This window comes from Urocitellus parryii, chromosome 10, assembly GCF_045843805.1.
Source record: "Urocitellus parryii isolate mUroPar1 chromosome 10, mUroPar1.hap1, whole genome shotgun sequence".
Taxonomy (NCBI): Eukaryota; Metazoa; Chordata; class Mammalia; order Rodentia; family Sciuridae; genus Urocitellus; species Urocitellus parryii.
Window position 1 is genome coordinate 45,854,931 of NC_135540.1, and position 24,723 is coordinate 45,879,653.

At 39.8% G+C, this 24,723-nt stretch overlaps 1 pseudogene; it reads right to left on the reverse strand.

Annotated features, from left to right (window-relative positions):
• Positions 1-3,649: 3,649 nt before the first annotated feature.
• Positions 3,650-5,647, reverse strand: LOC113192029 (MAP/microtubule affinity-regulating kinase 3 pseudogene; annotated as a pseudogene).
• Positions 5,648-24,723: the final 19,076 nt, after the last annotated feature.

Sequence of the window (24,723 nt, forward strand, 5' to 3'; positions counted from 1 at the left end):
GTCTGTGGTGACCCAGTGGGAGTGCTCCTCAACCCTGTGCTGAAATAGAGGGCAGGGTGGACAGGCTGAATGATGACTGAAGACAGCTGGGTGAGGAAGCACATTTAACCGAAAACCATGGCCACAGACTAAAAGATGGGAGGTGGAGCCAAGCTACAGTGCGTCACAATGCAGGGCCACTAATTCAGTACCAAGGCAGTTAGAGGGCCATGTTTTAATTACTGTCTGCTGTTTGGTTTGGAGGCTGGACTATATAGAAAGCAAGAGGACGGATCTTATTTCAGCCTTGTTAAGACAGAGGCTGCCTCTCTACAGCCCATTAAGTTCATTCTTGTCAATAACCAAATCCTATTAAGAATTCCCTGCACCCAAAGCCTCTCTGATTCCTGCCCCTCTGGCCTTTCCAGCCCCACCTCCCGCCTCTCCCCAACCCATTCACAAGGATTCCCCTGAGCCTACTGTGCTGGTTCACACCACCGTGCCTTTGAAATTATGTTGGACTTCAGGTTAAGTAACAAAGGGACAAAAGAAATAGAGAGCCTAACTTGGAGTTTATTCTTCTGTCCTGGATCATCCATAGGGGAGTGTACAGAGCTGGCAGATCAGCGCTGCTCCACCCAGTCATTTGGAGAACCAGGCTCCTAACGTCTTGTTACTTTGCTGTCTCCTGGAGTATAGTCTTCATCCACAGGGTTGAAATGGGCTTGCCTTCATGTCTGGCCAAAAGAGACAACTGGGTTTGTCCCTAAGGAGAAGACTTGGAAGTTTCACACATAGTTGCTGCTCTCTCTGGGGGTTTGAACCCAATTCCACGCCCATACCTCACTGCAAAGAGGCTAAATGTATAAACTCCAGCTCAACCCAAATACTCAGTATTCATGAAAGGGGGATAATTAGACCTTTCTGCCATCCAAGGACTATTTTCTAAGCCTTTGCCCACCTTGATCACTTCCTTGATCTCCCCTCCCTGCCCTTTGTGCCTTGGTGATAATAGGCCTTCTCTGCTCCTCAATCTGGCATTTTGTTACATCCTCTCTGTTATAATTATCTGTGTACAACTTGGGCTGGAACTGAAGAAGCAGCCAGCAATAAATTATTGGAATTGCTCCTGAGTTTAACAACTTTTATAGTGTCTATAAAACCTCTCAGTTATTGAAGCCTTCACTTGGCCACTCTGCAGAACGGTATTGCCATTGAGGAAACACTGTTTGCAGACCTGGTCACACTTTTTTATATGCTTCTAAAACAAAGATCTTCTGTGACTAGGAAGTGTTCTATCCCAGGCACTGACATAACTCTTCTGCCTCCTTGTTGCTCTCTGCAGTAAGTGGCATCCTACTAAATGCTGTCCCTATGGGACCTGTTCAACTTCAAGACCAGAAATCATTGTAACCATAAGATTCTCTCATCTGTATATATATTAAAAAAAAATGTACACATTGACCAAAACTTGGCAGCTTGTTTGCTGCAGAGAGCCGAATTCTTGTAATTAAGAATCGCTGAAGTGTTACCATCAAGGGGGCTCAGGTTCATTGTCTCTGCTCAGCAAAGAATTAAAGAATAGGACAAAAAGCAAGCAGCAAGTTTACGGCAAGAGAAAAAGTAACAGATTTCTCCAAAGAGAAGGGGCCTGGGAGCCAGGAATCCCATAGTAAAATACTGACTTATTTTTCATAGATTTGGGACTTTCCTTTTTCTGTCTCCTCCCTTCTCCAAATTCTCCTTATACCCCCATCCCCCTTTCCCCATGTTATAAGGCTTAGAGCACTCTGCCCAAAGTCCCTGCTCTTTTAAACTCAGTATAGTAGGTATCAGTCCTTTCCTAGCTTCAGGTTTTAAGGGATAATGTTTTTGGTGAGGAAAATAGGAAAGATCCTTAAGATGAATCTCAACAGGTGTTGCAGTCCATGCCTTTCCCACTGTATTGTTATCTAACCAAACTGTGGGGATCACTTCTGTCTCTATTAAAGGTAGGCAGCTATATTCCCCAGGTGGCAACAACCTGAAACTGAATTGAGATATAGGTCTCTTCCTAAGATAGTGGTTGGGGTATCTGGCATAATGAGAAAGGAGTGACAGAAGTAGAAATCATCCCATGAACTAGCAAGAATTCTAGTAAAATACTGTTTAAGGGGCTAGCCCAGTAGGACCCAAACAGTTACTTTATCTTAGGACCAGGGTCCAGGAGAGAAGGACAGGACTGAGAATGAGATTCCCGTGTTGAAAAGAAAGTTTATCTGGCGCCTGTTCACAATCTAGTTTACTTGGGGCTCCTCAAGTTGTGCTTCAGGCACAGGAAACCCCTGGGAAACATCATTGGGAACTGGTAGGCAATGGTCTCAATCCTATCAGTTTCCAAGGACATCTAGCCTTTCAATAGTGTCCCTGACACAGCTGAAAAGGCCTGAGAGGAAGCCTAAGAGGTGACTAATGCCTCTGGGGACAATCCTTTTTAAAATGGCCTTCTTTCCCACATGAGAAGTAGGAAGTGGAGGGTAAAACTGAGCACCTGCTCATGTGGCCACCACCAATTCTTCAAGTCCTTTGTCCTTCTTTGTTGTCCTTTTTTGGGTCCCCACTATAGAAGACTGTTGTAGCAGCCTGAACCAACTGGTCCAAAGTTTTTCCTGGTTCCACAACCGGTTTTGAGAGCTTCCTTTGTATCTCTGGGGTAGATTGGGTTGAAAATTTGTCTCTAAAAATGATTTCCTCCATCTGTGACCCTGGCATAATAAGTTTTTGGTAATGGAGCTTCTGTAGAAAGGTTACCAGTGTCTCCTTTTCTTTTTTTTACTGAGAAAAAGTGAATTTTTAATCATCTTGTGAATCTACTTAGAAAAACACACACAAGTAATGCAAAAAAAAGTACATGTATAAAGACAAATTTGGTGTGAACATACTTTGTATATAAAGATATGAAAAATTGTGCTCTATATGCGTGATAAGAATTATAAAGCATTCCACTGTCATGTATTAAAAAAAAATAAAATCAGGGCTGGGGAAGTGGCTCAAGCAGTAGCACGCTTGCCAGGCATGCGCCGGGCTCTGGGTTCGATCCTCAGCACCACATAAAAATAAAATAAAGATGTTGTGTCCACCGAAAACTAAAAAATAAATATTAAAAAATTCTCTCTCTCAAAAAAAAATCAATTTAAAAAATAAAAAAAACACACAAGCAATGTTCACAACTATAAACATTTTATACTTTAAAAAACCCTACAAAACAAACAAGACAAAAAAAACCCTATAAACCTATATTAATTATCAACGAGTCTTAAGCTCAACTCAGCAATAATAAAGTATCTTCCTCCTAGGTAATTGTAATGTTTCAGCACCAAATGATCTCCCACAGACGTACTAGTAACCTTGCACACACACACCTTCCACTCACACCATCAAAGAGACACGTGCAGGTGGTGTTACAGGCTGATTCTAGGGCAATGGAAACAAGACAGAGGCACAGGGTTACTCGTGCATTCCTAGAAAAGGCCAGCTTCCGCTCCCAGGCATGCGCCTGTCCTCAGACTTCATTGTCATTATTTAGAAGATGCAGACTTATTTGCCTAAATATCATTCTATATTTTCCATCAGTGTTCAAGAATCCACTAAAGTGCTAGTTAATTTACACTATAATGACTGAGTTACAGCTTCAGTTATTGGCAATTTTGGAAGCAATATTTTTGAAAGCCCTGGATGTCTCCGATTTCTGCTTGAACAGGACCGGGTTCCGAGAGTCTTGGCCGCTTATACACCTCCATCTCCCACTGCATCAGGTTCTGTGCATGCGGGTCGCCAAGGATGCAGAAGAGCAGGAAGCGCTCGCTCCCCTCCCCTTATAGTCGCAGCTGTTGGGGTCTAGTACTTCGCGGATTTCCCGCATCTTGTCACTGGGATCCGTGGAACTAGTGGTTTCTATGCTCCAGGTGAAGTGCAAAAGGAGAAATATTTTGCTTTTTTTTTTTTTCCTTGTCCTTTTGCTCAACAGAGACCTTGCAACTTGTGAGTTTTGAAGTTAATTTACTAAAAAGAGGGGCTGGGATTGTGGCTCATAAAAATGAAATAAAGATATTGTGTCCACCTGCAACTAAAAAATTCACTAAAACGATTAGTGGAGCCTCTGCTGGGTCAGTGGCATAGCTTCGTGGGACAGGCTGCGCGAGGCAGGAGGGCCGTTGGATGTTGCGGTTCGCCGTTCCGCCGGGCGGTGGAAAGTGTCCCTTAGGAGATGGATTCTGCCCAGGGTGGCGACACTGCTAACCCTGTGGGTTGGACAACTGGAGTTGTCTGATCCGGAAGGGTGCTGTTTTCCTTGCCATTCTGGATCGCTGAATGTCTGTCCGCTGTGGTACTCCGCGGTGTCATCCCTCTAGATGCAGTGCTGCTGCTGGGGACAGCGGGGCTTTTCTTGGGTTCAGGGATATCTGCCTTGTTGGGATTACTTGTGTTCCCACGCATGGGCCTGACTGGAGCAATTCCCTTTCCTCCCGCCGCACTGCCACCTGATTTCCAGGCGGGCATTCCATCTTCCTTGAGGTCACTATCTGCAGTGCTGCTCTGACTCCTCTTGGGATATGCCACAACTAAAGGAATAGCTGGTCCCGCATGGTCACTGCACCGTCTGGGCTCCTGGCTTGAAGAAACACTTTGTGGTGAGAAGACTGGCCGGTGCTGTGGCTGAGGTCGCTGCTTGGCTGCATCTTAGCAAATGAAAGGTTTCTGCTAGATCTGGAGATGTCTAGCTCTGGTTCAACAAAGGGTTTAAGTTCATCTTCCTTACGCCTGCGTTGATCCACCTGTCCTTCATGATTTCCTCTAGAGTTCCTCGCCTAATTGGGTTTAGCACCAGGAAGCGTTTGAGAAGGTTTTCACAGTCAGTGGACATGTAGAAAGGGATTCTGTATTTCCCTCATAACACTCTCTGATTCCTTCAGATTTTACCAGTCACAGGGAAGCAACCTGCTGACCAAGGTGTACACCATAATGCCAAGACTCCATATGTTGACTTATGGTCTATCAGACTTCTTGCCCTGGGAGATCTCTGGGACTGCATATGGAGGACCACCACAAATCGTGTTTAGTTTACTGCCAAGAGGAAACTCATTGGTAATACCAAAATATACTATTTTAACATTCATATCCGCATCTAACAACAGATTTTCAGCCTTGAGGTCCCTGTGAATGATCTGCTTTTGGTGGCAGTACTGTGCTGCAGACACCATACGTCTAAATTTAGCTCTTACTTCTTCTTCCTTCATTCTTCCATGTGCAACCAAATAGTCAAATACTTCACCTCCACTTGCATACTCTGTGATTAAGAAGATTGTTTTTTTCAGTTTCAATGACTTCAAACAATTTCACTATATGTGGATGATTTAAAATCTTCATTATTCTTAATTATCTGAAGAGGTTTTGTAGACTTGTTGAATTGAACTGAGTTTTATCAATTATTTTTATTGTAACCCTCTGCCTGTGAGGATATGTCATGTCAATTTCACTTTTGCAAAATTCCTCTTGCTGATCATTTTCAAACAGTCTGTAGTTTCTGATGTGAGGCTGCTCATCTGCACAGGAAGCTATGGAGTTTCTACATTGTGGTCCAGAGTTCCCAGTGTGGGAGGTGATTTCTTTGTTGCCTATCTCCATGTGAGGTATGCATGGTATGTGCAAGATTCTTCAATGAAAAGAACAAGTCAGTACTTTCTTATGGGACTCCCAACTCTGGGAGCTCTTCGCTTTGGAGAAGTCTATTACTTTTGCTCTTCATGTCTTTTGATGATTTAACAGAAGTAAAAAATAAACTCCTAAATCTACTCAACTAGTAAAGCTAATAAATGCCTGTGGGTAACACTGGCAGGCTTAGGACAGGAAAGGGCTAGGCAAGGGAAGGGGAAGCAAGAAAGGAGTTGGAGATGAAAGGTTATAAAAAATAGCCTCACTAATTAGAACAAAATTTTTGAAAAAAAGAAAAAAAAATAGCCTCAAATGTCTTCCACAACAAAAGATGCTTGCCTGGTTTAAAATTATCCTCCTAGGTAACTCTGGATGCAGAAAGTAAAGGAGGAGTGATTCTAGGTTTACTCATTTCCAAGATTCTCATTCTAGAAGCTGTTATGTAGTCATAAAGGTACTAAGTACATAAAGAATGGTTATATACAATGCTGGGATCAAAAGTTCTGGATTCAGCTCACACAAACTTCATTATCAAATTTCTGTCAATACAGATTTTCATGTCAAATGTCCATAACAAAGCCCCCTACTATTTAGACTCTACTCAAAAGCAACTGCCTAGCTATTAACAAGAAATGACAGAAAAAACATATCCTGCTTTGTTTGAGCTTCTTTGAACACCAAGATCCCACAAAACCCACAGAAACAATGCCTTCACTAGTTTACTAAAGCTCATATAAGGGTTGGGGTTGGCTCAGTGGTAAAGTGCTTGCCTGGCAGGTGTGAGGCACTGGGTTGGATCCTCAGCGTCACATGTAGATAGATAGATAAATAGTTTTTGATAGATAGATAGATAGATGTATTGTATCCATCCTCAACTAAAACTTTTTCTTTAAAAAAAAAAGAGAGAGAGAGATTAGTTTTTTTTTTTTTTTTTTAAAAAAGGGTTATATAAGGGTACAAACCATCCATGAGAAGTTTAGGCGGCTAGAGTACAGTGCTAAAGAACCCTAGGTTGAAGAAAGAATTGGATCCTGTTAGTTAGCTGTCACTCTAATGAAATGCCTGAAATAATTAACTTATTAAGAGAAAATGTTTATTTAGCTCACAGTCCTGAAGGTTCCAGTCCAAGACTGGACTGAGCAGAAACAGAAGTAGAAGAAGGGGAAGAAGAAGAAGGTCCTTTCCCCTTTCAATCACAGTGGCCAGCTGGGCATAATTGAAAGGTTTGATTTGAGCCCTTTTTAGTTTTTCCAATTCACAGTACAAGAAGTGATGTCTGTCCCAGTCATCCCTCTCCCTGTCAGTATTCCAAAGGGATTCTGTGACCTGGATGGCTTGGTCACCATTATGGATATCCCAGCTTCTTCCTGACATTGTCACCTTTCCTCTCTGAGATGTATAGTAATCCTTTCCAGTATTAATGGCCTTTTCTAGGACCCTTGGTCTTCCCAGAGAAGGCAGAGTTTGTTTTGAAAGTAGCATAACATCTTTTTTATGCTAAGTTTTAAAGATTTGACAGCTGTTGGGAGGTTTGAATATGTTGTTTCAGGTTTTTGATATAGTTACGTAGGTTCTTTTTTATGACCTTTAGTTCAGTCAGTGGGAAAGGAATGTGTATCATCTCTGGTCTAAATTCTTCCAGCATTTGCCTGAGGGGAAATACACCCTGGGTGAGGAGCCTCTTGGGAGTCCCCTAACCAAGGGAAAGGTTTGCCCCTGGTAAGGAGGGCATGGTTTTGAGCATGATTTCTTTGTCTTTAGTCCCATTAGACTAGGACAAAAGGGGAGAGTGGGCTTGGGAACTGGAACCTCCTCTTTGAGTGGAGCAAGTGGGCTCTCCTTTTCATCTGATGAAGGCTTATCATCCCCTAGTAAGAGATTTTCCCTGGGTGGGTCTGGGGGTTCAGTTTAGAGCAGCATACAGTTGCCAAGGTCTGAGTGTCAAGTTTACAATCTTTTGCTAGTTCAGGGTGATCTCTCAGACAACAACAACAAAAAAATGTAGATAAGGAACTTCACTCTATTTACCCCCCTGTTTATAGAATAAGTCTAGTTGTTGAATGGTACTATAGTTTAGAGTCCCCTCTGGTGGCCATTGTTCTCCATCTCAGAATAGGTACTGAGGCCAGGCTTCAATGCAAAAAAATCAAGGATTTTTGTTTTAATGGAGGATCTAACCCATTCCAGTTTTTGAGCAGACAGAAGAGAGGTGAGCCTAAGGAATTCTGGAAGACTTGGATCCCATTTGAAAACAAAAAGAAAGAGGTCTTGGTGGGGGTCTCACAATGCCCATCTCACTGTTTTTTTAAATTCGGAAGGGCAGCCCTGGTCTGGAGATAGAGACGAGCCAGGCTTATTCATGGCCTGAGGTCCAGATCCCTGATATTTCTTTTTGTAACCAAGATATCTTTGGTGTCTCCATTCCTTGAATACATGTATCTCCCAAAGTACAGCTGATGCAAAAGGATGGATGGCTGCCAGGAGGGAAAGGATTGGTAGAGAGGGCACCCTCTGGCAAACAATTTTTGTCACCTTTTACCTAGGGAATCACTTGCCAGCCCAGTGCAAAAAAATTCCACCCATGAATGTGGTGGTGAAACCCACCTAGTCCTTACTTCCCAAAATGAAGAAGATGGCCAGCTACTATCATAGCTGCCTCTTCCTTTCCCCCTCCCCATTCCCTTTTTATGTCTCTCATACTTTTGTAAGATAGGAGAAGTTGATAGCTTAAATATCTCAGACAGGAGGTTCTTCTATACTGGGACAGCTCTTCTCTTCTTGCCATGGATAGTTACTCCAGCAGAAGGGACAAGCAATTAGTGGAGGACATAAATAACCGAGTAGGAGCCTTACATCTGAAGACAGCATTCTGTTCCACAAAGAGAAGAAGCTGTACCAATGTTCTCTAGCACAGTGGAGTCCATCATTTTGGACCCCCTCGGGAGTCAGAAGGAGTCAGTCTGGTAATTCAACCATGCTAACCATGGGAAGGGCCTTCCCCAGCCTCAGAGAACCAAAGAAGTACAGGATTATCAATGGTCACTTTCCCAGTCTCATCAGACTTTTGACATGACTATTATAGACCTTTGAGCTGGTCCCTGATTCCAGATGAGCCCCCAGTTTTGCTACCATCTAGGGATTTCTTCATTGTCTGTGCTCAGCAAAGAATTGAAAAACAGGACACAAAGACAGCAAGCAAGCAGCAGGGTTATTGTAAGAGCAAAAGTAATAGACTTCTCCAAAGAGAAGGGGTCCCAGAGTTGGGAGTCCCATCAGAAAGTAGTGACATGTTCTTTTCATAAGTTTTGAGCCTTCCTCCTTTGTCTATCTCCTTCCCTTTCCATGCTTCCCTTATTATCACTCTTTGGTACCTCCCATGTCCATGGGTCTATTTTAGTCCTTCTGTTGGATACCCTGCTTATGTCCACCAGTAAGGAAGTGCACCTGATTCGGTCACTAGGAAGTTGACCTTATGGGGGACCTCCCCTGGTCTCTTACTGTCTGGACCTTCCCCTACCTCCCTCATTGCCATCTTGTCCTGACTGCCTATGCACTTCTAAATCTCCCTCAGAAGTAGGCACTGAGTGGTATAGGATGAATGACTCACTCATTCATCAAATGAATGAATCAGTAAGCAAAAAGATAAATACAGTTGGCCAACATTTGATCCAAGTCAGTGCCAAAGACTCTGGCTATTTCAGTCATCTTAATAATCTGATGTCATCTGCAGGCTGAGATTCTGGTCATGGGCTTCCCACTCAGCAAAGTGGATTGAATCTGACTATGCACAGAATCTGATCTTCATGAGGGGATAGGACAAGTTCCATGCTTTTTAGAAATCTTGGAAATTAAATGGAATTAAATCCTATAGACTGCATGAGAGGAAGGTGATCAGAGTAGATTTTGCTTTTTCTGATTCATAGGGAAGTCCTGCTCTGGCTACCCCCAACCCTTTTACTATGGTCTCTGTTTAAGAAGAGGGGACAGCAGAACCCACTGGCCTGCTGACACTTCAGAACCAACCCTGCACCCCTGCAGGTGATGGAAGGCCCCATAGCCATTGTAACTAATGGCTGGCATTGCCACCCCAAACAGCCTGGTCTGTACCTGGATGGTTAGGAGGACAATACAAATAAGAAAAACAATCTGATGATATTTAAAAACAAAACGACCAACTGGCTACATCTGGACCCAATAAAGACAGCCCAGTCTTTTGTCCTGTATACATTAATATCCAGTGACCTCTATGAGGATCAGTGTTTCCAGGAACAATGTCTCAGAGGCTCTATAAGATCTAAAATCTTCCTAGAGTCAATCATGTTTAGAGTTCTATTCTTTCCAAAACTGGAAACATAGACTTTTGTTTTTATAAACAAAAAATCTAAATGAAAAATTCACTTTACTCTATTCCCTGAGTTTCCAAAGTTCATTCCATCATAAAATCTGGTTTCTTCCCATACAAAATAGGGTCAGAAGCCTGGTAAACTTCTAAATCCCTAATCTAAAGAAATTCTATCCATGAATCATTATCAAATATGGTGTTTAGAATATTTCTTTTTTCTGAGAGTAACAGGAAATATCCTAAAATGTGAATTTTCATACTTTAGGGCCATGCTAACAAAATCAATCACAACCTTTGAGTCACTCCAAAAGCATCCATTGAATTATAATAACATATGTGACACTTTCAACGAGGGGAGAAAATATCATTGCAACTGGGAAGATTCTCATATCCATAGAAACACATAAAGTTTTGTTAAAGTGAAAGAACAAGTTGTTGAGAGGAAGGAAGGCCCAAAATGTCTTGTAGCAAGATTTTCAATCTGGTAAGATAATCCACATTATGACATAGCATTTTAGCTGGTGTCTGACTTTGGGCCCAAATAGGACTCGCACACATCTGGATTGATCTGGTGAAGGGTAGACATATCTAATGAACATAGGTTTACATAAGAATTGCAGTTTGTGGCTGAAAGAACAAAAGAGATCACATGTACAAGAGGGATCAGACTAGGAACAGAGCCCAGTATGATGCCCAGCAGCTGGTTAGACATGAGAAACTCAGAGGACACCTGTTATTTAGTAAAATGGACACTCTGCAAGGAGAAAGCAAAGCTGATAGGAAGCATCGTGGAGTGGAAGCTGAGGTCTCAGCTTAACCTCTCTCCATGTAGATGTTGCTGCTCCACTCTTCCATTTTCCCATTAGTTGTAGAATTGGTTTGGGCTAGATGATCTCTCTGGAGTTTCCAGCTATAATGTTCTCGGGCTCTCAGGAGAACTGTGAGCAGAAAAAAAAAAAATGTGGTAAGATGGAACATCAAGACCAGGAAATGAGTGGAAAGAAAGAAAGGCATAGGAAAGAAATAGGTGGGATATCTCCTTTATCAAAAGCAAACAGGTCCTGAAATCCATTTCTCTGGACACAGAGGGCAGCCGTTGCAGAGGAGTGGTGGATTTCTGTCATGTCTGTAGATTCCCACAAACTCTTGTTTCCATGGGAATGAGAAAGCAAGGCTGCTTCCAAACAGATTGGTGGTTTTAAAATCCCATCTCTTCTGAAACTTTTCATCCATCTGTTTCTATTGTGCTGAACTCTGCTTTGGAGCATCAGAATAGAAAGGCAAGTAACAGCAGAAAGAAAAAGACATTGTTCCTATTCTGTCACTATATTCTATTCTAAAGGTGGAAAATGGGGAAAAATAAAACCAAATAATATGATACTGAAAAATTGAACATCATTATTTTCATATACCATGTGTATTTACAAACATGTTGTGATAGGTTACCAAAACATTCTTAACATTTGTGTCTCCCTCCAATCTTTACTTACCCCTTGTTATTTCAGTGGGTGTTATTTTTGTTTCTTTTTTTTTTTTTTGTATAATTCCCCTAAAATGCTCCCGTTCTTCGATTTTTTTTCTTGATTTTTCTTATTACCTGCAAAACAACCTATGTAGCATAATAATAAAGGAAAAGGTATATAGACAATAAGAGAAAACATCCTCCAAAATATTCACACAATACTAAATTCTTTTGGGTGTGTGTGTGTGTGTGTGTGTGCGCACCCCAGGGATTGAACCCAGGTGTGCTTAATCACTGAGTCACATCCCCCGCCCTTTTTACATTTTATTTAAAGACAAGGTCTCACTAAATTGTTTAGGGCCTCCTAAATTGCTGAGGTTGGCTTTGAACTTTCAATCCTCCTGCCTTAGTCTCCCAAGCTGCTGGGATTACAGGCATGCACCACTACACCTTGCAATACTAAATTCTTAGCATACTAGAGAAAGATTAGGAAAGACGATGATGGAGAGAATGCCAATCATATTTTTGGCCTTTTGATAAGCTACTCTGTGTGTTCTTTATTATGAAACCCAATTCTTTTAAGAAAGATAAATAATCAATAGTCTTCTTTTTGCCATTCCTTGTTTGTTTTATTCTAACATGACTGACATGGTCTGAAAGTAAGTATATGTGAAAGAAAGATATAATTTACTTGAGTTAATTGCAGAATTAAATACAAATAATGGTGATAAACAAGGGAAATGTATATTGAAAGTACTACTAAACCAATCTTTCATATCTTTTTATACCCCTGCTTTTTGGCAGTGCCTCCCAGCCTGACTTCCTGCTTGGTTATGTGACCTGTCTTGGCCAATGAGGTTATAAACAACGCTGACAAAAGAAAGAGCTTCAAAAATTATTCACATGATTAAGAGAGCCATTGTGGAAAATGGTATGGTGGTTTCTCCAAAAATTAAAAATATATCTACCATATAGTCCAGCAAACACACTTCTAGGTATATATTACAAAGGAAATAAAATCAGTATGTCAAAGAGACATCTGCATTCCATGCTCATTGCCCACGATCCACAATAGCCAAGATGTGGAACCAACCTAAAAGTCTGTCAGCAGATGAATGGATAAAGAAACTGTGGTTTATATGTGCCATGGAATCCTACTCAGCCTTAAATAAAGGGAAAATCCTGCATTTTGTGACAACATAGATGAACCTGCAAGAGAGTATGTTAGTGAAATAAGCCAGGCACAAAAAACAAATACTCTATAATCTCACAAGTGAAATCTAAAAAAGTTAACCTCAAAGAAGCAAAGTAGAACTGTGGCTGAGTGGGGGAAGATTGTCAATGAATACAAATTTTCAGTTAGGAAAAATTAGTTCAAAAGATCTGTTGTACAATGAGATGACTATAGTTAATAACAATGTATTGTATACTTGAAAATTGCTAAGATGTGTTCCAAACATGTGGATGAGAACATATGTGCCCAGCCTCTCCAGAAGACATGTCAGACAACCTGTAGACTGAGGGGAACCAACAGTTGTTTTCTACCACATGCGTTATGTGGAAGTAATTTGTTATGCAGCAATAGCTAGCTGATACAGATTAATAATTGATTGAGTATTCACTACATACCAGGCATTCTTTTATGCTTCTTTCATGCATCATTTGATCTTTGTAAGAAGTCTGGCAGTATTACAAACTCCATTTTAAGATTCCATTTTTAAATTCAGTACATTAAGGCTAATGTATAAAATCTTCAAGATGATTTTAATATGCCTTTAATGTCATAAATATTCTGTGCCATAGAGAGGGAAAATAGTATTTTTTTTATTTTACAAATGAAACTCAAGGCTTGCAGAAGTGCTGAAGATTATGAAGGGTACAGTAAATGGCAAAGCAATGCCTTGAACCAGGACTTTCTGATTTAAAATCATTAGTGCTCCTTCCACCACATGCCTTATCAGAGCATACTGGGTTTGGAGAAGGTTATTCAGGACTGAGGAAATACAAAATAAAATGACATATGAATATTTTTGTCACCTTCTGAGTGGGTTTTGTGTTGTGTAGGTTTTCTTTTATTGAAAAGTTCACCTTAATAAAGATGGAAATGAAAAATTATTCCTGTTCTCTTTTGTTCAAAGTGTGGCAGAATAAGGCTTGGCCCATCTAAAAGAACCAGCTCTTCCTATTGTACAGTTTCTTCTTCCTTCCAGAGCACCATAAACATGGCATTTAAAAATGATCTGAAGGACTATATCATTCATTCCTTTAATCAATGATAAAATTGTGCTCATAATAGCTTTTATTCTAGACTTAGATGACTTCTGTTTGGCAGTAATGAAAAATTAATATTGGGCCTGCCCTCCCATTATAAACAACTGTAAAACTAGACAAAATATGTGTCCCAACTGTTTTCAGGCAGGAGGAAAGAGAAAATGGACTGGGATTCTTGAGACACAGAATATGTAAAGAGTGAGCCCATGTTCACACCCACTTTTTGCTTAGAGACACTTTCCAAACCGAAGCATGAAAGATGGAGCCCAAGTAAAAGGAAGTGGCCATACTGACCTGAGGAGGCAGAGTAAGAGTGTGGGTCTGTGCATGTGGCTGGAATTTACTGAACAAAGTACTAGACAGGACAGAGTTGTACCAAAGGGAAGCCATGGAAGTCTGCATGAGAATTCACCTTGTGAATTGTGCATGGGCATGTGGGATGTCATGAGGCTTAGCAAGGAGTGGCTACTGAGGACTGAGAGCTCAATAGGGTTACCAGGGGTTGTACAATTCTGAAAAATATTGGAGTTCTATCCCTACTAAAGTGCAAAGAATAGCACCTTGGACATTTAGTTAAGACTTAAGAAAGGCTCCACCTTAGGAATAATGACCATGCATCAGGAAAAGGGCCATACCTTAGGAGTAAGGTAAACTGTCAACATAAATATAACCTAACAAAGCCTAAATCAAATTTGAAAATATTTAGAGGATCCTCCAATAATTTGCCTATCTGGCAGATCCACACTCCAGCCCTTTCAAAGGAGAATTCATAATTTAAACTCCCTAAAAAGGGTCATCCACAATGTTCAGCACACAATATAAAATTTGTAAACATTCAAAAGAACAAGAACAAGATGTTGGCCCATCATCAAAAGAAAGTCAGTCAATAGAAACATATTCCAAAATGATCCAGATGTTTGAGTTATCAGATGAGGACTTGAAAACAACTACTGTGAACTTGTTTTAATAATTATGTAAAGAGATATAACCAATTGGGCTGGGGATGTGGCTCAAGCGGTAGCGCGCTCGCCTGGCATGCGTGCAGCCCGGGTTCAACCTCAGCACCACATACAAACAAAGATGTTGTGTCTGCCAAAAACTAAAAATAAATATTAAAAATTCTCTCTCTCTTTTTTTCTCTCTCTCTCTAAAAAGAAGAAAAGATATATTCTTAAAAAAAAAGAGATATAAATAATGAGTAAACAGATGGGAACTTCAACCAAAACATGAAACTACAAAAAAAAAAAAAAAAGGAAAAAAGAAAGAAAGAGAGAGACAAATGGAAATTCTAGAACTTAAAAACACAACTTCTGAAATGAAACATTCCTGGATGTGTTCAACAGCAAATAAGAAGCTAGAGAAGGGTCAGTAAACTTGAAGACAAATCAATAGAAATTATTCCAGCTGAATGAAAAAGGAGACAATATTTAAAAGAATGAAGAGCAACTTAGTAACTTAAGAGATAATATCAACTGGTTTAATGTACATGTGTTTGGAGTCTCAAATCAAGGGAATAAAAAGAATATACTTTTAAAAATAACAGAAGAAATGTTCAAATACTTTCCCACATTTTGTGAAATACATCAACAGATACAAGAAAATCAACAAATTATAAGCAGGATAAATTCAAAGAAAATCCTATGTAGACACACCATAGTCAGACATTCTAAAAATTGAAGACCAAAATCTTTAATTCAGCTAAGAAAAAAAAATATTATGTTACAGAGGATCAACTGAAATTATGAAGTCTAACTTTTCATCAGAAACTATGAAACCAGAAGACAATGAAAGTGCTAAAGGAGGAAAAGGTCTATCTTAAATCATATATACAGTTAAAACGTACTTCAAGAATGGAGGGTGGGGCCAAGGTTGTGGCTCAGTGGTAGAGCGCTTGCCTAGCATGCCAGAAGCCCTGGGTTTGATCCCCTGCACCACATAAAAATAAGTAAAATAAAGGTATTGTGTCCATCTACAACTAAAAAAAAAATTGGAAATAAAAATGAAGGTGGCTGGGCACAATGGTGCACACCTCTAATCCCAGAGGCTTGGGAGGTTGAGATAGGAGGATTGTGAGTTCAAAACCAGCCTCAGCAGAAGTGAGGAGCTAAGCAACTCCTTGAGACCCTGTCTCTAAATAAAATACAAAATAAGGCTGAGGATGTGGCTCAGTGGTTGAGTGCCTCTGAGTTCAATTCCCAGTACCCCAAAAAAACAACAAAAAAATGAAGGTGAAATAGACATTTCCAAGTACATGAAAACACAGAGAAGTCATTATCAGCAAACCTCCACTATGACAAAAATTGAAGAGAGTTCTTCAGGCTCAAAGAAACTATCATCTAGAAAGAAACACAGCTCTGTAGAAGTAAAGAGGAAATGTAAATATGTTGGTATGTTTCCTTTTTTAGGGAAAAAAATGCTGTAAATGGACACAATATCTTTATTTTATTTATTTACTTTTATGTGGTACCTCATATGTGCTAGGCAAGCACTCTACCATTGAACTACAACCCCAGCCCCTTGCCTTTTTCTTAATTACATTAGAAGTGTTAAAAGTTAAAAAAAATGTATTTTGGTTTGCAATTTGTGTGCACATAAAAATATGTGACAACAGTACATAATACATGATTGTGAACATACTATAGACTTTAATTTCTGATGTCTAACATTTATTGTAATTGAATGTCTTTTTAGCATGCCTACAGTTTGCCATTTACTGTTATTAGCCAATCAGATGAACAGAAGAAATAAAAGGCATGGTCCTTGACCTCAAGGAACTTATAAGGAACTCAGAAATGTGCCACACTAAAATACCTTAATAGTAATTCCAAGGTACTAAGTGAAAGACCACATGAGTTAAAATGTCTAGACTCTCCTAGGCTTTATAACACCAGGGACTGATAACACTCACTCCTAGCCCTTCTGGAGATACTTACGAATCAAGAGGAAAGGGACTAGGATTCTCCTCATTTCTGGAGTATGGACGTCAGCCCCACCGGCCAGGCATCTGTGTGCAATGAAACTACATAAAAAAAACCCGCAAAGCCTCTGATCCAAGTGGAGAGGAGGTGACTGGGGAAGAGTTGCAGAATCCTGAGTTGTGCATTAAGTAACTTCATGAACCCGGACTGTTCTTAGACTCAAAGGAAAAAAAAAAAAAAAAAAACATGATTTCTGCATCTGTTTTCAGGAAAAACTTCAAAGAACCTCAATTCTGGTATGTTTTTGAAAGTTTTATATCCAGCTTGGCTAAACTTTTCTTGGTCTTTCTGTTCCAAAGAATCTTTTTTTTTTTTAAATTTTTAATTTGTTTTAATTAGTTACACATGACAATACAATGATCTTGACATATCATACATTTGAATCAGATGGGGTATAATTACTCATTTTTCTGAGTGTACAGGTTGCAGAATCACATTGGTCATGTAGTCACGTATACACCCACAGCAATAATAATGTCTATTTTATTCTGCTGTCCTTCCATTCCTCCCTCCCCCTCCCCTCCCCTGGGAATGTTTTATATTTACATTTCTTCTTAAATTTTCAAATTTTTAGGGAAAATTATAATGTCAGGTGTTCAAGTAAAGGATAAAACATAATGGTTTTTACTTATTTGTTCATACTGAATATTAAATAGCCAAAGAATATTACTAAGCAGTAATTCTCTGGAAGGATTTTTGAAGGAGTCTTTCCCCCCCTTGCCACTGAACACATTCACATATTCATGCACACACATCCATCTGTGCTAGTATAAATATTAATTTAAAATTTGGCAGCATGATTATCTTAAAAGATGAAACAAGTCACCAATTGCCAAATTGGGAATTAATGGCTCCTGCCACTTAAAATTATAATTAGATTTTTTTGAAAGGTATAGAAATTTTATTTTAATTTTTGTTCTAGGAGAAAATTATGTAATTTATATCTTAAAGAAGGTAAAATAAAATATAGGATAATTTTTATAACTGTGTCCTCAAAATTCATGTTTCATAATTATTGAAGTGTCAATATACATTGTAGAAAATTTTGAAAACACAAAAATAATTAAGAAAATTTAAACATTCATAATCCCCTCACTCAAAATTAAGCAATGCTAACATTTTTGTTTTCCCACGTGGTCTTTTCAGCATACACAGACATATTCAGACAATAATATAAAAAGTTATTTAAAAATAACTTTTAGATTATACTGCATGAACAGTTTCTAATGTTTCCTTTAATGAAACCTATCATAAAAGATATTTCAAACACATCATGTTAGGTATCTGTCATAATTATTACCTATGTGCCATTATGGTAGCCATACTCTAGATGATTACTGTATTCATGATCCTGTGCAGCTCCCTCCCACAATAAGTACAGCTAATCTGTGTAACCTACAAGATACTAAAGCAACTTCCTGATGGCGCAGGAAGGCACTAGTCTGCGTGTTCCCTTAGGAATTTGCATAGCAGTGTGAGACAGGGTAGGTAGGACACAAGGAGAGTGCTGGGAGCCACAGCCAGTCAGAATGGCGGTTGAGAGGCCAGCCACTAAGATGATGCTGGGTTGATTCAATTGTATATTAGACCTTTACTGCCTGCCTCCCCCGCTACTTTGGAGCTCTCAAGGGGATTCCTGAAGAGTTCCAGTTGGTTGGTGAAGTTCCGGGGGTGGGAATTCCGGTTGGTGTGTGGTGTGTTCCTGGAGGAGCGGTGTGGGTGGCGTTCGGGAGAGTTCCCGGGGAGCGTGTGTGGAGTGTGCTGGTGGAGTTCAGAAATAAAGTTTGTTCCTGCTTGAGTGGCTCGTGATTTGTGCCCAGCCAGACTTCGGCAGGAGAGGGGGAGTGACTGGAAAGCTTTGGTTGATTAAGAAAGGGCACCCATAGAGTTGCTCAAAGGGACTAAGGCCCGAGGCAGCTCTAGAGGCTGCCTGAATTCGGGTGAGGGTCAACAGCAGGAAATTGGGCCAGGAAAGCCTGAGTTCAATAGCAAGAGTAGTGAGGCCTTTGGAGACTAGTTGAGCAACCTGAGAAGTGAAGGTGATGGTTGTCTGACTGGATGGAGGTGGGAAGTCCGAACCTGGGAATGATCTGCTCGATGAGGATGGAGGTGATGGCGCCAGCAATTTCCCTGGAGGTAGGGAAAGCATCTATCCAACCTGAAAAAGTCTCAACCGTATCAAAGTATCAAAGGTGAGGCCATAAAGGACACCACAGGTCCCACCATGCTCTTTTCTGGATTATTTCACTATGGGAGAAGAATGGCTGACAAATCCTGATGATTCAAGCATTCCTGTGGAGACCACTTCAGGTGGAGGAAATCTAGGCTTCCTGTCAACAACCAGCATTAATTTCTCAGGTATTCAAGTTGGTCACTATGAAAGTGGATCCTCCCACCCAGGACAAACTTTCAGATGACTGTAACCTTAGCCAACTGAATGTCATCACAGAAACTGAGTCAGAACCCCCAAACTAATCTGTTCCCACAGAAATCGTGTGCATTAATAAATATTTATTGCTTTACACATCCATATTAGGGCTAACTTGTTGCACATAGATAACTAATGGTTATGTCAGTACCATGAACGGGATACTACCCTAACTAAAACCCAAAATGTAGAAGTGACTTCACACCAGGGAAGAGGCAAAGACTTTGAGAAGCAAAAGTATAAAGTATATTGAAGAAATTTCTAACAGGAGCCTGATGACCTTCAAGAATGCTGCTGGTGAGGGCTAAGAGAAAAATCTGGAAAATGTTTTCAGAAACTAAAAGATAAAAGGTTTTTGTTATACAGTGATATTTAACAACATTGTCACATGAAACAAAAAAATGGAAAAAAGAAAATGTATCTAATGAACCAGTTACCTAGCTAAGCAGATATCCAAGCAGTATTGAAAGAGCTGCTTGAATTCTTCTTGCTGCTTATAGCAACGTGTGAGAGGAGAGGTAAGTTACAGGAAAAAGTGTTAAACCAGAAGGAGTCAAGACATTCTGGTTCTGAAAGTTTCCAATGACAGACAATGCTAAAATTGTCTATGTAAAATGGTATCCAGTCAAAGATCCATCCAGGGAAACGTGGTCCAAAGATGAAACTGAGGTAAAGGCTGCAAAATTTTATTTTCATGATCAAGAAAAATCTAAGTGAATGATTCATATAACTATATAATGCTTCCATGAAGCCTAAAGGCATTGTCCCTCAGCAGTTTCAACAAAAGCCCAAAATTTTAAAATGGCCTATCTTGAAGAGATTTATTGGTGTGCTTTTTGCCTAAATGGAACAAACCTTACTTAAAACCCTTTTGCAGATAACCTACAGAATTTAAGAAATACATGTCAGCAGAAACTCTGTTAGGTCGAACCAAATGAGCAGAAACCATACAAAATGAAAAAGTGCCTTCAGATACCCAAATTTTGATAGGTAGGAATTAGACTGAGGTTATAAATGATCAACTATAAAATATGGGTTAACTTTAATGGAACAGGAAGAAAAACTCAGAAAGTTAAAGGAAGAGCCAGAAGTTACAGCCAACAGCTGTGGAAAATCATTCCCAGGAAAGAGTAAATCTGAGTCCTAAATAAAGAACTTCCAACATTTGCCTAAGCGGATGTAGAATTATTATGGCATGGGGTTGGTTGGGGATTTAGCTCAATGGCAGAGCACTTGCCATAGCACACATAAGGCCCTGAGTTCAGTCCTCAGCCCTTAAAAAAAAAGAAAAGAAAAAGAAAAAAGAATTGCTGTAGTAAGAGGCTGCCTCCCCACCCCACTTTCAAGTGGGAATATCCATAGCCATCATCCTACGACAGTCCATTATTTTGTGTCAGATGTGAGAGGAGGAGATAACTTGTCTCATTAATTCACAGGTCTTCGGATTGAAAGGAACTGTCCTGGAAGGTATATATTGAAATAACTCTACCTGAGGAGGTTTATCTGCCCCAGACCTGCTTCAGTGATGAGATTCTGGATTTAGAACCGATGTTGTAATGGCACAAAACCCGTTGGGGTCTCATGACGGTGAATATATTTTGCATGTGGGAAGGACATGAATCACTGGGGCCTAGATAACAGATTACAGTAACAACCTCCTCTGTCACCCTTAGTAATTCTTGCCTCCTGGTCTTCATATCATTATTTAACCCCCTACCACAAGGTATAGGATTGATCTGTGAAACCAAAAGGGAATTGTAAAAACAACAGTGTGACTTCATAATAGGCATTGTAGCCTCTGCTTTGTTCTCTCTTGGATCATTCACTGTGGGAAAAAGCCAGTTGCCATATCATGAGGACAGGTAAGCAGTCCTATAGAAGAGGTCCCTAGGGTGAGAAATTGAAACCTCAGTAACCAGCCCTAACTTATCAAGCCCTGTGTGTGAGAGGCTTTGGAAGCAGATCCTCCAGCACCTACCTGTCAAGCCTTCTAATGACCTCGGCCTTGGCTGACATCTTGACTGAAATGTCGTGATAGATCCAGAGACAGAGCCATGTAGCTGTCTCACACAAAAATTGCGTGAAATAATGAATATTTATTGTTTTAAGTAATTTGTTATGTATTAATAGGTAAAAAGAACATACTTTATTTCATAATGTGAATATACCATAAGTTATTGACTTATTCTCCAGGGTTGAACATTTAGATTGCTTCTAATTTTTCTTCATTACATGCTACAGTTTGGAGATCATTTGAGGGTTTCCCCTAAAAGGCTCATATGCTGGTCCCAGAGTTGCAGTGTTAGGGGGCTACTTGAATCTTTAAAAGGTGGAGTGCAGTGGAAAGTAACAGGGAACACTTCCCTCAGAAAGGATTAAGCTAGTTGTCATGCAATCCCATGTAGTTCTAGTAAGATGAGTTGTTATAAAACAAGAACAACTCATTCATTTGCCCTCTTCTGCGTGCACCTGTTTCTCTTCTCACTTCTCTGCCTTGTTGTGATGTATTATCAGGGCCTTGTCAGAGACTAAATATATGGGTCTGCCCAATATTGGACTTTGCCTTTGAAATTGGAATCTAAATAAATAAATAAAGTAGCCAACTTTAGGAATTTGTTACAGCAATAGAAAATGGGCTCAAACATTATCCAGAGAGAGCTGGGGCTGGAGCTCAATGGTAGAGTATTTGCCTAGAATGTGTGAGGCACTGGGTTTAATCCTCAGCATCATGTACAAATATATAAAATAAAGATGCATTGACAACAAAATATTTTTTTAAAAAAATTACAGAGAATACTGTTATGAAGAACCTAAAAAATAATAAGTTTAATAAGTGCACGTAAACTGAATTCTTAGAAGTGAAATTACTAGATACAAACAATGTGTGTTTCCACATGCATCACATAAAAGAGTCTGCATTTCACATAGTTACAGCAATGCCTTAAAATTATAAGACAAGGATAATTACTATCAGTATTCTTCTTTAACACTGGAACACTTAGAAAGGAAAATGAAAGGCAGGTGCAGCGGCACACACCTCTAATCCTGGTCACTTGGAGGGATGAGGCAGGAGGATCACAGGTTCAAAGCAAGCCTGGGCAATTTAGCAAGACCCTGTCCCAAAACAAAGAAATTAAAAAGGTTTGGGAATATAGTCAATGGTTCAATGAATTTTCCTTCATTTCTGTAGTGTCCCACACATTGGAAAGTTGAGTACGACTGTCAATAAGCTTCTTGCGTAAAACACACAGCCTTTTCCTCAGTCTGGAAAAGAAAGAAAGAAATTGAAATGAAAGACATAAGAGGAAAAATTTAAACTGCCATTATTTTCATTTAAATGGTGAATATTTGGAAAATATAAGAGAAATTATTGGAAAACTTACGAATGACAAGAGAATTCAGTAAAGTGACAAGAAACCAAAGACCTATGCTTTTACCTTGAATGCCCTCAAGAGGCTTTGAACTGAAACCTGACCAAGTTCACTTAATAGACATGGGTAGGAGAAACATAGAACTGTATATGGATTGTATCATACTTAATTCAACAAAGTTATACTGATGCATACAATAATTTCAGCTTAAACACCGCATGAATAACCCTTCTATGTTTGCACATGTGCCTATGGGAGATTTTGAAACTACAATTAGCAGGAGGGGAATAATGGTGCATCCATCTGGCTGTTGAACTTGTTGTTCAACCTGAACCACCTCATTCCTTACTTCAGTCCCTATCCCTTCTCATACTCCTTTAAATAATCTCCTTTGAGCTAAATAAACCAGGGCTGGGCTGATTATCATTTTGCTTCCTGGGCCACGGTTGAGTTCCTCTCCCACTCTTGGCAAGCCCTTGCTTATGACAGTTTCTGCTAAGTTAGCTGGTTCCTGTCTTTTAGAATATGTTCAAGCTCAAAAGCCAGACTAGGTTTCTTCTGGAAGCTTAAATGTGCAAGATGGCTTGTCATTAACTCTCAACTCCCATGGTTCCAAGTCTCAGGAACAGGTGGATGCTGTCACTAACCCACAGACTGGATTCTGCCTATCATAGATTCAATGGGATGTGTTATCTTTGCTCACTGTGTCACATGCTCCCCAAAGAAGACCTCAATGAGGAGAAAAGGGGATAAAAATGGGGGAAAGAATAAGGAACAAGTCAAAGCAATCCTTTGGAGCTAGAGAGACTGTGTAATCTCACTTGGCACTTAAAAGTTTATCTCCAGGCTGAGCTCTTGCAGTAATGTTTTATCCCCGTTTGACCTTCCTGCCACATTTGACAAAAATTCCTAAGGCTAATGTGTGTTATAACGTGGGAAGATACTGAGGTGTTCATTTCCTTCGTCTCTGTAGTGTCCCACACCTTGGAAAGTTGAGTGCGATTGTCAATAAGAGGAGACTCTGCGATGCCCATGCTGGATTGGCATGGGCCCCCTGTGGTGAGAAAGCTGAGAGATTTTTAAATACTCCTGAGGAGGGGGAGAGGGGTTGGGGAGGTTCTCTATTGACAAAAGACAAGTTGCCAGAAGCCAAAATGCAGACTGTCACAGTAATTTGTATACTTTCTCTGAAATGAACTACAGAGATTCTACCCTTTGATTTCAAAAAGTAAAGGTAGGGCTTGGGAGAATTTCTCTTTCTTAGATTGGAGAACTCCAAGCTGAAGCTTGTGCTCTGTTTACTCAGAGTAAACAGCAACCTACACCTACAGAGAACAGAGCAGTTGAATTAGAGAGAGGGATTAGAGAGAAAATATGAGAAAGTTATCCTTAGTATTCGCCCATCTACGAAGCTACTAAAATATCACATCCTGGAATCTCCAGAGTGTGAATGTTCCATCATGGTTTCAAATACTTTACAGTATCTCCATTTATTTCATGAGGTACTGAGTAATTTAAAAAAAAAACAAACAGATTTACAATTAATTTTACTTCAAATGAATGTATAGCATATCACATTTGGTGAGTCAGAGAGGAAATTTGAAATAAAATAAAAATAGTATGCTGTGAACTAAAAAAGAAGTTGAAAATCATAGCTCTATAGATAACTCTAGAAAAATAAGTGGATATGCATAGAAGAGTGGATTCACATCCTTTTGAAAAATCAGTGGTACTTGTAATTCTTTGGGAGTTTAGCATTATTCATACTGAATTTCAAAAGCACATATCCTGAGTCCATGAGTCAGTTCCATTCAGGTTCTATATGTGCCTTGCACTGAGCTGGGCACTGGTGGTATAGAAGAATAACACATGTCTTCCCAGAGAAAAGTCTAGAAGATGATGTTTTTACTATTTTACTAACAAAAAGAATACATTAAATCCATTCAGCAAATATTATGGAGAGTTGACTGTGAGGTCCTATGCAAAGCCCTGATAACCCCCCGAAGAATGTCAAGCAGCAAATTAGTTTTTAAAGCCATATTACATATTGACTTTGAAATGAATAATGTGCATCTGGCACAGCAGATTTACTTTCCTAATTATGTTTTGCTTATGGCAATATTAAAATTAGCCTCTATTCCCTGATTACCTCCAGAGGAAGAAGTGGTTGCAGACACATGCTGGGCAACAAGACAAAAAAG